At 47.4% G+C, this 17021-nt stretch overlaps 2 protein-coding genes across 2 annotated transcripts in view; one reads left to right on the top strand and one right to left on the bottom strand.

The window, feature by feature from the left end:
* The window catches only part of LOC144930545 (uncharacterized), a 171084-nt gene extending 161180 nt beyond the window's left edge, over positions 1-9904 (bottom strand). Inside the window, exons 1-2 of the mRNA XM_078852703.1 lie at positions 9509-9904; positions 8101-8487 (exon numbers count right to left, since the gene is read on the bottom strand). The gene's annotated coding sequence lies outside the window, so the exon portion shown is untranslated. The remainder of the gene's footprint in view (positions 1-8100; positions 8488-9508) is intronic.
* Positions 7995-17021, top strand: part of LOC140911919 (urea transporter 2) — a 41013-nt gene continuing 31986 nt past the window's right edge. Inside the window, exon 1 of the mRNA XM_073346080.2 lies at positions 7995-8494. The gene's annotated coding sequence lies outside the window, so the exon portion shown is untranslated. The remainder of the gene's footprint in view (positions 8495-17021) is intronic.

Raw genomic sequence — 17021 nt, forward strand, 5'->3', positions numbered from 1 at the left:
CTAGGTCCTTTTCTGCCGAACTGCTGCCGAGCCATTCGGTCCCTAGTCTGTAGCAGTGCATGGGATTCTTCCGTCCTAAGTGTAGGACTCTGCACTTGTCCTTGTTGAACCTCATCAGATTTCTTTTGGTCCAGTCCTCTAAATTGTCTAAGGCCCTCTGTATCCTATCCCTACCCTCCAGCATATCTACCTCTCCTCCCAGTTTAGTGTTGTCTGCAACCTTGCTGAGGGTGCAATCCACACCATCCTCCAGATCATTTATGAAGATATTGAACAAGCTGCTTGTCCTGCTGTCCTGTCTCTTTGAGGTGTAAATTACTCACAGCTGGGCCAACAAACAGCATTCACGCTCATTAGGCTCCTACATCACTTAGCCCTGGTCTACAATGCAGAGTTAGGGTGACCCAGCTGTGGGACGCCGGGGGTGGACTTCAAACCCTCCCCACCCCCGCTTCAGCAGGAGGCTCCAACGGTGGGCTTGAGCCCCAACCCACTCCAGCTTCAACTGCATGGCTCCTGGGGTGGGCTTAACTCCCTTCCATCCCTCTCCTGGCTCCAGCCCATGGGGCTCTGGCGGCAGGTCTTCAGCAGCGTCTGCCTTAGACGTCACCATGGTCAAGAGGCAAGGAGCAGGGTGAGCCAGGAGTTGCAGAAGGTTCCCTCAAAGTGGGAAGGGGGCCCACTGACACCTGACCCGTTCCCCCCCCGCCCTCCGCATCACCCTTTCTACCTGAGGCCCCACCTCCCACACCACCCATTCCGCCCCCCCAAGACCCCAGCCCCCAATGAGTGCCTCTCCGCCCCTCTCCCCCGCCCGTCACTCACCCTTATGGCCAATAAAAAGTGACGGAGCCACAGTCCCCTGCGCCCCCCCCCCCCCCGTTCTGGTGTCCCTGGGGTGAGCCTGGGCTGCAAGGCCATGGAAGGGAGCTCAGGACAATGAGGGGGAACAGCAGGGCCCAGCATGGTGATGGGAGGTTGGGGGAGGCAGGGGAGGCTAGAGGGCTCTGTAGAGGCCAGCAGAGGCAGCAGGGGGCCAGGGACACCAAAATACAACTGTCCATTATTGTTATTATTGAATCTGCAAAAAAAATTTTGTTGTGTGACACCCCCCCCCCCCGCCCCCGCTCTCCAGCCTCCTTTTGAAAACCTCCAGTGAAGGAGCTTCCACAACCTCCCGAGGCGTCTGTTCCATTGTGCTACTCTTCTTACAGCTGGGAAGTGCTTCCTGTCATTTGGTCTAAATCTGCGATGCTGTAGTTTGAACCCATTGCCTCTTGACCTGCCCTCCTGTGGCAAAAGAGACCAACTTTTCTCCATTTTTTTTATGGCAGCCTTTCAAGTATCTCAAGCCTGCTCTCATGTTCCCCTTAATCACCTCTTTTCCAAGCAAAACATACCCGGTTCCTTCATCCAAGATGTTAATCCAGATCTCACTTCCATCCCCCCACATGAGTCATCTCATTTGGTTTGGTAAAAAGGAGCAAGTTTATACTCGTTCACACAGCCTCTGTAAGGAGCTTCAGCAATTCAGTAAGGCCTGTGCCCAGGGGATATGTATGCATGGGAATTGTGGCTATGCCAGGAATGGCGTATCAGCGTTTACACATCCACCCACCGGAGTAGGAGAGTGAAGGATTTCACAATGGCCCATGTTGGTATTTTTGAAATATGCCACCAGAGGGCACCAAAACAACAGAGCATACCAAATACTCCTTCTTTTAAGACTGCATGAAGGTTGGTATTTTTTTAACTACAATAGCCCCTCCAGAATGGCAGTTGTTTGTAACTCTGAAATGTCTGTAACTCTGAACAAAGCATTATGTTAGTTCTTTCAAAGGTTTACAAATACTTAATACAGTTTTGATGCTTTACTATGCAGAAGGACAATGCTGCTTTTACCGTCTTTAGTCAAATGAAACAAGCACAGAAACAGTTTCCTTACCTTGGCAAATCTTTTCTTTCACCAGTGATGAGCTGTAGCTCATGAAAGCTTATGCTCAAATAAATTGGTTAGTCTCTAAGGTGCCACAAGTCCTCCTTTTCTTTTTGCGAATACAGACGAACACGGCTGCTACACTGAAACTCTTCTTTAAACTTTCCCTTTATTTTGTCAGGTTTCAGAGTAACAGTCGTGTTAGTCTGTATTCGCAAAAAGAAAAGGAGGACTTGTGGCACCTTAGAGACGAACCAATTTATTTGAGCATAAGCTTTCGTGAGCTACAGCTCACGAAAGCTTATGCTCAAATAAATTGGTTCGTCTCTAAGGTGCCACAATTACTCCTTTCCTTTATTTTGTAGTAGTTTACACTTAACACAGTACTGTACTGTACAATATTTTGCTGCTTTTTTTGGTCTCTGCTGCTGCCTGATTGCGTCCGTCCGGTTCCAAGTGAGGCGTGGGGTTGATCGATCATAACTCTGGTGTTCACAACTGAGGTTCTACTCTACAGAAGAAATTAAAGTGCAATTCCACACTAATGACATCCCGGGTTTTCACATCCATTGAAGCCCTTCCCAGCACACACTGAGCAGCGGATGGAGGGGGTTTTAATATGACATGCCCCTCCGCACCTAAGCACGTCATGCAGAATTGATGTTACAGCTGCACAAGCTTTGTGCTCCATAGAGAAACACACTAAAATCGAGAAACCAAGACCCTCAAAGACTGCTAAATGACCCACCTGGCAATATGGCCTAATGGGAATAATAGACTGTGGTGGATGATCTATAATTGAATGTTTTATTGCTTTAGTGACAAAGTTGCTTAAGAAAAATGCCAGCTTTGCAGCCTTCGAAGCCACATATAATCTAGACTCCAGCAATGGCTCCCCTTGCCCCAACTGCTGTGCTGCCTTCTCCCTGCCACATCTCATCCCATCCTCTTCTGAAACTGCCTCCACAGAGATCAATATAGTGGGGTGGCTGCCTGTGCACTCAGGACATCAAATGATCCAGCAGGTTGCCAAAGAGAAGTTTATTATGGGCCAGTTTCAAGGGATGGATTCTCACCCCCACTTACACCAGATTATGGGCATTCCCACTGTATATAAATAAAAAAATAGTCCCCTCAACAAACACGTGCAGGATGGTGACAGACCTGTTGTGTGCGCTTTTCCACTCAGCCTCTGATGTGTTCCTAAGAGGAAATGGCTTGTGGTAACGTGGCTTAGGACTTGGAGAGCCACAGAGTTGTTGATGGACGCTCCTCTTGCGTCATGTTGCATCACTGGTTGTAGCAGCCTGACCTGCTCCCTCAGATCTGATCATACCACAAGGCTGCTGAAAACGACCATCCATGCACCTATCTCGTGGCGTTCCTCAGCGTTCCACTTTTTAGGGGTCTGACTCCATCTGAGTCTCAGGGGGCAACGCATTAGGCTAAGTCGGCTTACACTGAGCATAGTTATACAGCCAAAATGTGACGTCAGCCCAGTCCACTGGCAATCGACTGCTGCATGCACTTCTCCGAGCTGTTGGTAGCTAGGTGGGATGTGGTGGCAGAGCACTCTGCCCCAAGGGAAGAGCTCACGGCACACTTGAAGGAACAGCTTGGAGAGCATCTGGGGGAGAGCAGTCCAGGCTTTATTAACTTGTAGTAGGGCACTGTTGTAATGGGTCTTTGCGAACAGGGCATTCCACCTCCTCCTCCTTCCAAAAAGCATCTGAGCGCTAGTAATTTCAAGTAAAGCTAGTCACCCCTATGCCCCTGATTATCCCGCCGGTGCCAGTTAACTTGGTGACTCTGGGAGTGCGGAATGTACTTGGTACCATCTCTTGACAGCTCATGGGATTGGAGGTTAGAATGGGCAGCTCCAGACTGGTTTTGAGCTCCCTTACACTGGTCTAACGCAGGAGTCAGATGAGTTACAATGGTGTAAAGCTGGCACAAGTGAGATCTGCAGTCACCGACGTATGGCTTTTTAAAGCCAGCAGGGACCATTATCATTATCTAGTCTGACCTCCTACATGACCCAGGCCACAGACTTTCACCAAGGCCCGGGGCCTTAAAGGTATTAAGGCATTACAACACCTAACACATAGGCAGCCTGCTGCCCTCTGGCATTTTCAGCCAGAGCTAGGTGTCCAGGCTCTCCATGGGGAGAGGTAGCCAGCTAGGCAGGGCTCCTCAGAAGCCAACCAGCTGAATGGGGAGCCACCTACGGTAGCCAGGAATGCAATACCAAGAAGAAGGGCTTAGCTGGCTGAGCTGGTGCATCTGGCTGATGGGCCAGAGATAGGGATCTCCCTCTGCTCAGGATCCTGAGTTGTGAACCGTCTCCTGGAGTTAGGACCTAAGCCAGGTCAGCCACCTAGATAGCCCATGTCCTACCAGCAGAAATGTCTCCCTCTCTCTCTGTCTCCCCCCCACCCCAACCCACCCCTCCTCTCACCTCTATCATGCACATCCTCCATTTCCCCCTTCCTACAGCTGTCTTTTGTGTGGGTGCCGGGCTCCTTCCCTCCACCATCAATCAGCAGCTTGAGTCCTGCTGCCAGGTCTGACTGGTACCAAGTGCTAGGCATGATCTCAGACAGGTGTTCCATGCTTCGTTTCTCTGGGGCTTCAGCTAGAGTGAAGGCTCTGAGCAGCTCATTGGGGTGGCAGCAGCAATTCAAAAATGCTGACCAGCAGCCAGTTAGGGGGCTTAGGTATTTAAGGAGTTAGTCAATGGCTCTGACAATGCCGGTGACACTGAAAGGATGGAGTTAGGCACATAGAGCCTTTCTGGATCGGGCCACTAGTGTTTCCTGCATCAAGTCTAGGCTGTCTGGCTGAGCAAAAATGGATCTTTTCAGACAACGTCCAGTCTTTCTTTAAAGCCCTCATGTGACAACTAGGTAAGTTGTTCCAATGGTTAATTACTCTTATTGTGCACCATATTGCTAGTCTAAATTTGTTAAACTTCAGCTTCCAGCCACTGGGTCTTGTTATATCTTAGTCTGTGAGATTGAAGAGCCAGCTACTGTCGGAAATCTCTTCCCCCTGAAGGAATTTATAGAACATGATCAAGCTACTCTTTGATAAGATCTTCTATTTGACAAGATAAACAGCTAGAGTCTTGCAAAGACATGTATTCCAGGCATCTGATCATTCTTGCAGCTCTTTTCTGAACCCTTTCCAGTTTGTCACTCTCCCTTTTAAAGCGTGCCTCTGCCCCGCAAGACCTGAACATGGTATGCCTGAATTAGCCCGAGAGATTTTTTTTTCAGATGAACTTGACAGGGATGCTTGTGAACATTTTGCTGAGAAATGCATTTCCTCCTTGAGTCGCCTTAATGCTAATTAGCTATCTAGTGTCATAGGGGGTTGTTCTGGGGGCATTCTGTGGGGGCAGTCCCAAGGAATGAGGGCGGGGGTTGCAGCACCTTCGTACTTGTTTAGCCTAACCAAAAGAAAGCTGAGGGGAGATATGATTGCTCTCTGTAAATATATCAGAGGGATAAATACCGGAGAGGGAGAAGAATTATTTAAGCTCAGTACCAATGTGGACACAAGAACAAATGGACATAAACTGGCCATCAGGAACTTTAGACTTGAAATTAGATGAAGGTTTCTAACCATCAGAGGAGTGAAGTTCTGGAACAGCCTTCCAAGGGAAGAAGTGGGGGCAAAAGACCTATCTGGCTTTAAGATTAAACTTGATAAGTTTATGGAGGAGATGGTATGATGGGATAACATGATTTTGGCAATTAATTCATCTTTAACTATTCATGGTAAATAGGCCCAATGGTCTGTGATGGGATGTTAGATGGGGTGGGATCTGAGTTACTACAGAGAATTCTTTCCTGGGTACCTGGCTGGTAAATCTTGCCCACATGCTCAGGGTTCAGCTGATCGCCATATTTGGGGTCAGGAAGGAATTTTCCTCCAGGGCAGATTGGAAGAGGCCCTGGGGGGTTTTCGCCTTCTTCTTCAGCATGGGGCACGGGTCACTTGCTGAAGGATTCTCTGCACCTTGAAGTCTTTAAACCATGATTTGAGGACTTCAATAGCTCAGACATAGGTGAGAGGTTTATTGCAGGAGTGGGTGGGTGAGATTCGGTGGCCTGCGTTGTGCAGAAGGTCAGACTAGATGATCATAATGGTCCCTTCTGACCTTAATATCTATGAATCTACTCTAGCATGTAGTACCTAGGAGGCCTGGGGCAGTGCAAATACAATATAGAGTAATAGAAAGCCTGCTTTACCTTACACCAGGAGCCAGGGTTGCATTTGAACAGCCCCAGAATGTGGGAAGTATAAAGGTAGCTTAGAGGTAAGGTCCTGGAACAGAGGTTTTGTGGTCAAACTCTTTATATTAGGACCGTCCGCCCAAATCCTTTTCCTTCCTCTGAGCGGCTGGTGTTTGTTGAACAGGAAAGAAAAGTAAAGGGCTCCCCAAGAGTAACAAACAATGAGAAAAGGCAAACATTATTACTGAGCACTTCCTAGAATAACATCACGCTATCTTATATAACACATGTGCTATGAGCCACAGCTTCAGTTTATCGCACAATCTGGCGATGTCCCAAGGATGGTGCCTGGGAGATTAAGCGGGGACCAGCTCACACTAATGAATTGAAGCTGAAAACTGCGAGCACAGACCCAGCTAAGAAAAAGTAAGAACATTCTTCCATTAAAAATATCTTGATCAGAATATGGTGCATGTGATTCATAGGCAGGGATGGGCATCTACAATATATATAAATAGAATATCCTCCTTTCAGTTACTGCAGAGCAAGAGCTTGTATTTCTACAGGGTAGGAAGCAAAGCCACAAAACCAGATGTGGTCTGTACTTCAACTACAAGCTGGTGGACTTGATGCAGGAATTCCTGGGAGAGATACTATGGTCTGTGTTCTTCTGACGAGATAATCACGATGGTCTTTTGTGGCCTTAAAAATCTATGAAACTGGGTCTTTAATTCATGTGAAAGATATCTAAGCAGAGCTGGTTGGAATTTTACATCCAAAACAGAGGGCTTTCAGAGAATGCTGATTCATGGAACATGAAACCTTCAGCTAATCAAAGGCGGGGTCCTTCAGGAGCTTGTCAAAGATTTGGTCATTCGTGCTCAGCATACACCGCAACGGCAGCGTGCCTGCCAAAACCACAGTTTTCCAGGGAATGCAGCTCTGGGGGGACTTCCGATGCTTCCACTCTCCCTGCCATAGAGTTAGGAACCGAAAGCCCTGGGGTGGTCTCCCAGAATCAGCTCTTCTAGGGCAAATCCACCATGCAGACTGCCCCGGGGCTAACAGCAACCATGACATTCACAAGAATGTAAAAAGAAAAGGAGTACTTGTGGCACCTTAGAGACTAACAAATTAGTTACTTTATAAGAATGTAAGTTCCACGCAGCAGCTGTGGGGAGTGGATTTTGTGTCAGAAGCACCGTGTGTCAGTGTTTCTTAAATGAATTTGTTTTTAAGATTTCCAGTTTGCAGGAAATGTTAAAAAAAAAAAAAAAACAACATTAAAATAATAGATTTATTCCCTTTGGAACTGAACCAAAGCAAAATTTCCTGTGAACTGCAAATCCTGCGTTTTGGCCAGCTCTAGATCTAAGTTCATGGGGTTTTCACTGTCCTTTCTTGCACTATTCACCCTTCTTAGATTCCCCTCTGGTACCCTCTTTCTACCTTTCACAGCTATGTATGTTTGCCTTATAAACTTCTCAAAAATGCCAATGTTCTACTATGCTAGATTCCTCCCACAGGCCAGGGGGTCCCGGTGAAAAAAATAACTTGAATTTCTCAAGTGACTAGGAAAAACCCAGTTCACAAAGTAAAGGTCATAAGTGTGCTAAGCACCTGGAGCAGAAGCACATTACAGGATTGGGCTCACGGAATTCTGCTGAGAAGCAAATATGAGCCCAAAGCAGTTTCATACAGCCTTAGAATTTGGGGTTAGGGTGGGAAGTTTCAAAAGCCAAATCCATATATCGTAACTGGTTCATATCACAGGACTTGACCAAAGCAAAATCCTGGCTCCGATTCCCTCCTCAGGTTTGGGGGTGTTGGATGGTTCAAATTTTTGCAGCTGACTCCCCTCTCTGCTAAGAAGCCATCTACACTGATGTGTGTATAGATGCATTAAAATGGACAAAGACATACCATAGAAATAAGTTCAGACTCCTCCGGATTCTTCTTTGGTGACCTAACAGGCAAAGTTACACAATTAAATAATTGAATTTTAATGTGGAGTGGAAAAGTGTAGGCTTGATGAAAATGCAAAACAGCAGCAGGAAAGATGGGGTTTAGTAAGATACTTGGCAAGAAACCAAGACAAAAGGTGGAGCAGGTGGCTACCTTTTAGCATGTCTTTCCAATCTGCCATGTAACATGAAATGGTAGGAGGAGTGCTCAATTTGTTGCGTTACGATAGGAGCTGTTCTCGCTATATAAACTGGTGGGGCACTTGGTCTACTATCTCTGGCTCGGCACACATTCTTTAATAGATAGTCAGATACTGCATAGCAACAGCTGCCTTGCTGGACTCAGCTGGAAGGTAAGAAGAGTTTGTTTTAATGCAGAGCTTGAATTTCTTATGTATCTGTGCCTTTTCCCCCATGAATAGGAAAATACAGACAGTTAACAAAACTCTTGAATGGAAGTAAATGAAAGTAAATAAAGCAGATTAGAGTAAGTGAAACAGCACCCGGGGACTGCCTCAATCATATTCATTCCCAGCACTTTTCTGCTAGGCACTCTAATTACATTTATTAACCCGACTGACTGTACCTTTGATACATGCACTGCTTCTCTCTTATCTGTTCTGTTTACTGCCTTTTAATTTTGCAAATGAAAAATGACCAGTCAAAACTGATCAGGATCAACTGTGATAGCAAAGCCAGAGATATTCTAATATTGGACAGATCTTTGAAAGTTGAACTATGGATGGATTTAATGCGTGTTTGATTGTCACAGTTGAGCTACATTTGAAATGAGTGTTTTAAGAAGGCATTTATCTATGAGCAATGTGCTGGAATTATGAATAGGCAGCAGGTTTAAAACAAAGAAAAGGATGTACTACTTCACACAATACACAGTCAACCTGTGGAACTCATTCCCAGGGGATGTTGTGAATGCCAAAACTATAACTAGGTTCAAAAAAGAACGACATAAGTTCATGGAGGCATCAATGGTTACTAGCCAAGATGGTCAGGGATACAAACTGATGTGCTGAGTGTTCCTAGCCTCTGATTACCAAAAGCTGGGTGGGATTGACAGGGGATGTATCACTGGATGATTGCTTGTTCTGTTCATTCGCTCTGAAGCAATTGGATTGGCCACTGTCGGAAGACAAAATACTGGGCTAAATGGACCATTGGTCTGACCCAGTATGGCCATTCTTATGGGAAAGCACCAAACACCAATTTAACCATAAATTCCTTTATTAAATCCAAAAACCAAATGATACTTTATGCAGTAGCTCTAAATATAGCTAAGACCCTAAAAATGAGCAGTCACTACACCCAATACAGTAACAGAGTATTCTTAAGTATATGATCAGTATACTTACAAATAGGCCAGACCTTGGGCTAACCCTCTCATTCTGGTGTACTCCAGCTAGTACCAGGTTTCCCATGGCGCCACAGTGCCGGGCCCAGGCTCCAAAGGGGCCCTGCCCCCAATCCGCTCTGCTTGGGCTGCAAGGCCCCCAAAGCTCCTCTCTGCCCCTGCCCACCACTCTCTCCTGCGGGGGAGGCAGAAGCTTGGTCCTGCCGGCTCCTGGGCTCCTGCTGCAAGGCTGGCTCCTCCCACACCCACCAGCAGCCAAGCTCCCCCGCCTCTTCTCCAGAGTGTGCCACATTCCCACCCCTTCCCCTCCCTCCCAGCGCTTCCCCCACCGCCAAACAGCTGTTTGCCAGTGCTCCGGGAGGGGGAGCGAGGAGTGGGGCCACAGCATGCTTGGGGGAAGAGGCAGAAAAGAGGCAGGGGCAGGGCCTTGGGGAAGGGGGTGGAATCAGGGCAGGGCGGAGCAAAGGCGGGGCCCCAGCACTCCCCCATCCCATCCTCCCCACCCCCCGCCGTGAGCCACTCAGGGCAGGGGGCTGGGGTGTGGGCTGGAGTCATGGGGGTGCTCCCTGCCCTGACTCCAACACCCCTCCCCCCAACCACATTCCCACCTCCACCCCTCGCACCAAACAGGAGCTGCCCCAGGTAAGCGCTCCACACCCCAACTTCCTGCTCCAGGCCTGAGCCCCCTCCCACACCCTAACTCCTGGCCAGACCCCACACCCCGATGGTTTTTTTACTTTCTTTTTTATATAAAGTGCTCTTATCCAAAGCGCTTTACAGTAGGTAGCTAAAGGTACAAACAATATTTGGAAAGATCATTAAGTGGTCCCCCGAGACCCCCCCCACACCCCCCCGCAGTGATTTTCAGGTGGCCTGTGGAAGAATAAGTTAGACTAGAAAAACAATCAAGCTATCTCACTCTATTTTCGTGTACTCGCTATTACTTACAGGAGGAGGGTGAAGAAAAAAAGAATGAAAAATGGGGGCAGGGGGGGAACTAAAAGAGAACGTTCTTTTTCTCGGCTGGGTCCCAAGGAGGGGCCCCAAAAATGAAGCTGAGCCCAGGGCCCCACTAACCTTAAATCTACCACTGGGGCTGACCCCTCCCCCACAGCTCCCCACGCCGCAGCCAGGGGCTGACCCTCCCCCCCCCCAACTCCCCGAGCTCCGCGTGCTGCTGCTAGAACTGGGGCTGACCCCTCCCTTGCCCCAGCTCCCCACACCGCTGCCAGGGGCTGACGTTGGCCCCTAAACCTCCCCCCCCCCACAAGCTGCATTCTGGCTGGGTCCGGGGCTGACCCCTCAAGCCCTGCTGCCTGACACCTCGCATCGCCGCTCCCCGCACGCACATTCCTCCACACCCCGCTATGGGGGGGCACACTGGACTTTTTTGGTAAACTGGGCATTTGTTCATTTGCTCTTGCCAACTGATCAGTGCAAGAGCAAACAGGATAAATGCCCGGTTTTGTCAAAATAGTCAGGCTGGCCGGGACAGAGCTGAAAAAGGGAACAGTCCCAGCCAAACGGGGACGTATGGTCACCCTATCTCCAGGCAAGTGGATCCTGAGGGAGTCTTGGGGTGGGGAGGGAGGTCTGTGTGTTGGGATGCTGGGAAGTGGGGGGTCTGAGTGGGATGCTGTGTAGTTGTGATGGTGGGCTGTGGGGAAGTGCATTGGGCAGTAGTGGTGCGGCTGTGTGTGGGGAGGGGGGGTGCTGGGTTGGGGGGGAGTGCAGGCCGCTGTGCGTTTGTGGTGGAGGGTCTGTGTGTGGGGCTGCTGGGCATAGCAGTTCCGGGAGATGCTGGGCATAGGGAGTTGGGGGCTGTGTGGCACAGCCTGGGCCCACCCCCGAGAGGAAGGGGCACACTGGCAGCACAGGGCTGGGCGGGCCAGTGTGCGTCTGACAACTGCCGGTTTGAATACAGTGCCCTTGCACTGGGCTGGGTGGAGCAGGGCCGGCCCCACCGTGCTATGCCCCATTGCCCCTGGCTGGTCCCTTGCTCTGGGGACCAAACTCCCCACGCCATGCTCCTTTGCCCCCGTGGGGGCCCACAAATATGTTTGGGGCTGGGCCCACAAAAGGTTAATCCAGCCCTGAGTCTCCAGCATAATCAGGTAGAGTCTGACCAAGAACTTTCAGATTCATGGCTCTCTTTATACTCTTCAGGTAACTTGACAGCTTTAACAAAAACCCAGTCTGAGGCAGTTTATGCTTGCCCCTTTCCTTCCTCCAAGCTTCCCTTTCTTGTCTTCTCCCCACATCCTTGCTTGCCAGCAGAACAGTGGAAACTTTTGTGCTTGTTTCTTTTAAGACAATTTTTCTTTGTCTTGTTGGTGCAGCTCTTTGTTAGTTTTGGAATCATACATTTTCCCCACATTACGAGTTATATTACTTATTATTCTCACGGCCTTCTTTTATTTGATTTTTGAGGCCCTCTCCGTATTAGCCACAATCCATAAAGCAAATACATTATTTTCTTAACCAAACTTATGCTAACGCTAATTGTTTAATTTCATAATTATCCTACATTCACCACCTTAGAACCCTACATACTACATGGGCTTTACTACATTAAGCATTTTAAACATACATCTATAATTTTGCAACATCTTGTACAACTAATAAACTTGACAATACAAAATCAAAACTACAATTACCATAATCACACTGATAACTATCAAAGCTCTGAATGACAATCTTCACCATGACAGGTTTCAGAGTAGCAGCCGTGTTAGTCTGTATTCGCAAAAAGAAAAGGCGGACTTGTGGCACCTTAGAGACTAACAAATTTATTTGCGCGTAAGCTTTCGTGAGCTACACCTCACTTCTGTAGCTCATGAAAGCTTATGCTCAAATAAATTTGTTAGTCTCTAAGGTGCCACAAATACTCCGTTTCTTTTTGCAAATCTTCACCATGAATGTAATTCCACTTTGTACCCTTGTTCCCACCAGGTGGAGCTAGTTAACTGCCGAATTCTCTGTGCATGGCTATTAAGCTTTTAAGATCCAGGTTCAAGTGAGGATAGCATGCCCAAATTTGGGTATTGCTTTTCAAGCATTCTCCTCTCATCTGAATTCAGCCCATCATTCAGTTACATTATGGAAAATGGGTATGGGATGTAAAGTCTTTCCATTTATCACTGCAGTGAATTTTGGTGGGGTACAAAAAATTGGCCAATCAGAATAACATTTTTTGGATCTAGCCACTGAAAGTGGCTATTGCCATCCACCAAGCAATATTTACCAATCCCAGCATAAGCAGTTTTCATTTCACCAGTTCCCCAGCATCTCTACTGTACTGTGCAGTTTGGAGATTGCTCCCGCAGAGTTAACTCACATGCCAGCAGCTCTGTCTGTAAGACATTACATGGGCATCTATTGGTGTCTCCCAGGTGTGAGCAACAGGACAAGCTCAGTGCTTTCAAGACCTTGTCCTCATCTTGCAACAGTATTTGAGGAGGAGAAACAAACTCTTTTCCAACTTAATTAGTTGCCGTATCTTCCAGAACTTTGAGAGGTTTAACAGGGGTTTGAATGACCTGATCTGCAATTACTGGGACAGATAGCGTAGGTGGGATAAGGAGTCCTGTATTCTTTTCATGATATTGGAGCCTGGAGAGGTTTTGTTGTTATAGTTTTACACCAATCAGCCTCATCACATTTTCAGTTTCTCTGGGGTTATACAAGAGGGCAATTTACCTTATTCCATATCAGTGAGAGTGGCCTTGATTTTGGCTAATACATTCTCTCCAGGCATAGAACAGGGTATGGCCCTGGCCATTGCCCCACTTTGATAACCTTAATTGGTTTGGTTAACTTGTTCGTTGACTTTGTGCTGTACTTCCTTAAACAAACTGCATATTATATACATTCAAAAGTTATTGATTAATGAGTTCTTTCCTATGCTCAGTCACTGGGCTCAGGATGTCCTGGCGTTGGAATGCATGGTCATGTTCCCACAAGGGCTCAATGTCTGCCTGGTTTCAGATTGATGCTCTGGCTCCAAACCACCTGCTACATCACTGGCAGATAGGCTCCGTTGGCTTTGCCTTTGAATTGATTTGGGTGCCTTTACTTCTGCATTTGTACCAACAAAGTCTTCCCAATAGTCCTTTATCATTTTGCCATACAATTAGCCAAGCTCCGGCAGACAGAATCCTTTTGGCAAAGGCAATGAAATCAAATTAAACAACACAGGTACATGTCTACATTGAACATTGTTGTATAGCTCTTCTTTAAGGGGCCTTAATACCAATCCATTACCGGGTCCTGCCTCTACCCTGAAGCACTCTGAGTTTTTCTTTTCAATGTACTTTTGTGCCACTCTTATTTCTACCCTTCCTGATCCCCAGAAGGGTACATATTGATAAGCCCTGTTTGCATAAACTTTTACAGGAAACACAAACTCTGTATAATGCCCCTCAGGCCTAGCATACCCATATGGAATATTCAAGGTACTGTTCCCTAAATAGGGATTGGTGCGATGCCTGTCAATTCTTACACAAGTATCATGGCTTTGCTTGTTCTTAGACCACTTACAGAATTGAATGCAATATCCAGAGGCATTGTCTATTTCACCCCACAACTGACCAGGGCTTCTGGCTCTCACCTCAGTGACAGAGACTTCTTCATATCTCCAAACGTAGATTGTTATTTCTGTGTTTATTGAGTTGCATTTTCCATGTACCGCAGTGGTAGACTTCTTATGTGCAATGACACCAGCTTCTTCATACACTGACAGTAGTCTGAAAAATCCAACCCAATTTTTGGTGTTCCCTTTACGGGAACCTTTGTGCAACTTTCACTGAGTAGCAGGAGCCATCGATCCTTGCTTTTAGGTCCTGCTTCTATTTGTACCAAATAAACGGCAGGGCTGAGGTTTTATATTATATAGTATGGACCTCCCCACCTAGATGCCAAAAATGGGGGGTTGTCTGGGGTCAGCTGCACCATCACTCTGTCCCCAACTTGCCAATCTACAGTTCCGGCTTGTTTGTTAAAGTATGCCCTCATTTTGGCATGATCCTGCCCCTGCTGCTGTGCAATAGACACTTACATGTCTCATAAATTTTCTCCCAGCAGTCTTACCGGCTGAGCTGTGACCAACCCTTCCTTCATTAGGTTTGGCAATGAGGACAGCAAACAAATATTCTGGGAGTCTCATCTCTCCGCCCATCATGGCAATAAAAGGAGTGACACCGGCTGGTTTACTTTGGCTTCCCCCTTAAATCCATAAGAATCAAAGGCCACTTTTCATCCCAGTCTTTGCCTGATTCACACACCGTGTTGTTTCACTTGTTCTGTTTGTCCTTTCCGCCAAGCCAGAAGCCTAGGGCTGATAGGGTATGTGACATTTTTGCTCTTTTCCCAGAATGATGAAAGCACCTTTCATTGCCTTCCCTGTGAAAGTTGTTCCTCGAGCACTGTCTACGCCCTGGGGCATTCCCACCTAGCAGAGACATTCTACAATCTTGCTGTAACAGGTGCAGTGGCTTTTCAAGTAGGCAAGGCCTCTATCCATTTAGTAAAAGGCATCAGCAATCACAGGCTATGGCTACACTACAGCGCTTACAGCTCTGCCACTGTACACTGTCCCTACAGAGGCTCTAAGCCAACAAAAGATAACACTTCTGCCAGCATAGTGCTGTCCACACCGGCGCTCAGGTCAGCTTACATCGCTCGGGGTGGGGGTGGGGGTGTTATTCACACTCCTGAGTGACATAGCTTATACCCACTTAAGCTGCTGTGTGTACATAGCCACAAGTAAATATTGGTTGCCTCTTCTTGTAAGTGGTAACTCCCCTGCATTGGCACTTGGCAAGCTTTCCCAGGACCCCCTGCAGTGTTGGGCCTGGCTAAATCCACGTTTTGTTTTCCCTGGTGGATTGTTTTTAGCACAAAACATGAAGTTTTACGTTTGTTTTACTATTGGGCCGCCAGGCCACCTTACTTAGTCGCTGATAAGTGGCATCAGCGTTTTGGTGGGCCCCTGATGGCACATCATGCACCAGTCTTAACATTTCCCTTTTAAGGGGAATCCAGACCGGGTCATCTAAATCATCCCCTTCACTAAGCAACAAGTTTCCCCTGGCAAGGAGCCATTTACCCTTCAGCTGGTTTAGCTCCCCGTGTGTTACTTTGGGTGTAAAAGCAGATAGCCCTGGATCAGACTCTTGCAGTGTTACTAAATCACCGTTTTCTGCTTGCGCTCAGGTGGTACCAGCAAGGACTGGATAATTAGGGGCTGGACCCACACAAACAGCAAATCCTGGGCTTAATTTGTGCCAGGGCTGAGCCCCAGCACCTCTCAGCTTGGCAGATCATAGCCCTCGTGCCTCTGGGCTTGTGACGTCAGTTATGAAAGCAAAAGAATTGCTTGGGCCCAGCCCCTAATTGCTTGAGCCCCCGCCCTTCTTTCATTACAAATTAAGCATTGAGCAAATCCTGTGAGTGGGTCCCTTTCTGGTGATATAGGGAGAGGGGTCAGCCTAACATAAGCCGCTCAGGTTGCAGCCCTTCAGAAGTTAGATTCTGTACTGCACCTGGGATAAAAGGGTGAGGGGGCCCCTCTTGAGAGGGAATTCCTCCAGGACACTCCTCTGGAGCACCATCAATTAAGACTCCCACCCTGGCAAAGGTGAGGGTTGTTTAAGAGGACAGACAGCAGTTTGCTGCTCTCAGCAGCCAGCGGTTGTGTTAAACTAGGACTAGACACTGTACTGTCATTACAGTTTTACGTGTCCCAACCCACCCGACATCTGAAATGTGTCCCGGACCGCCACAAAGCTAATACGTGTTTTTCACGGAGGCTTTACTGCTTTTCAACTCCGTTCAGTACTCTGGAAGCATAAGCAATAGGTTTTCCTCTCCCGTGATAGCCCTGAGTTAACACAGCTGAAATGGCTGTGTCCCTGGTTGCTACAAATAGTCCAAAAGGTTTTGTATAATTTGGGACTGGAGTCCAAACCTCTTTGAAATAATACACTACCTGGATATGCTGGAGGTTCCATTCCCACTCTACCTTTTTCCGCTGCAGCGGGGAGACGGCAGTGTGCCGCAGTGGCTGAGGTAGTCAGGAACAAAATCCCAGCAAAAGCTTCTCATGCCAAGTGTTGTTTCTGAGGTAGGGAGGGGCAGCTCCAAAATCACTTTAATATTTTGTTTGTCTGGAGCCTGCTGACTGGGTTGCAGGGTTAGTCCCAGGAAGGAAACCTCCTATTTCACTAGCTGGGCCTTTTTCTGAGTTTAGCTTGAGTCCAGCTTTCATCGAAACCTTAAACAGGGCTTCCAATACTTTGAAATGGCTTTCCCCGTCAGTAAGATGCACAAGAATATCGTCTACAAATTGCACGTTTTCTTCATAGGTTTAACACTAATTAGATGAAGTTGTTTTCTATCTCGGGCATTTTAATCTTTTCTACTATTGCTTTAGTTTCAATACAGTTATTCTTTTTCACTTACAAAAGACCACCAGACAGATTTTTCGCTCCCTAATAACATTTACTTTACACCAC

The sequence above is a fragment of the Lepidochelys kempii genome, chromosome 5, assembly GCF_965140285.1.
Source record: "Lepidochelys kempii isolate rLepKem1 chromosome 5, rLepKem1.hap1, whole genome shotgun sequence".
Classification (NCBI taxonomy): Eukaryota; Metazoa; Chordata; order Testudines; family Cheloniidae; genus Lepidochelys; species Lepidochelys kempii.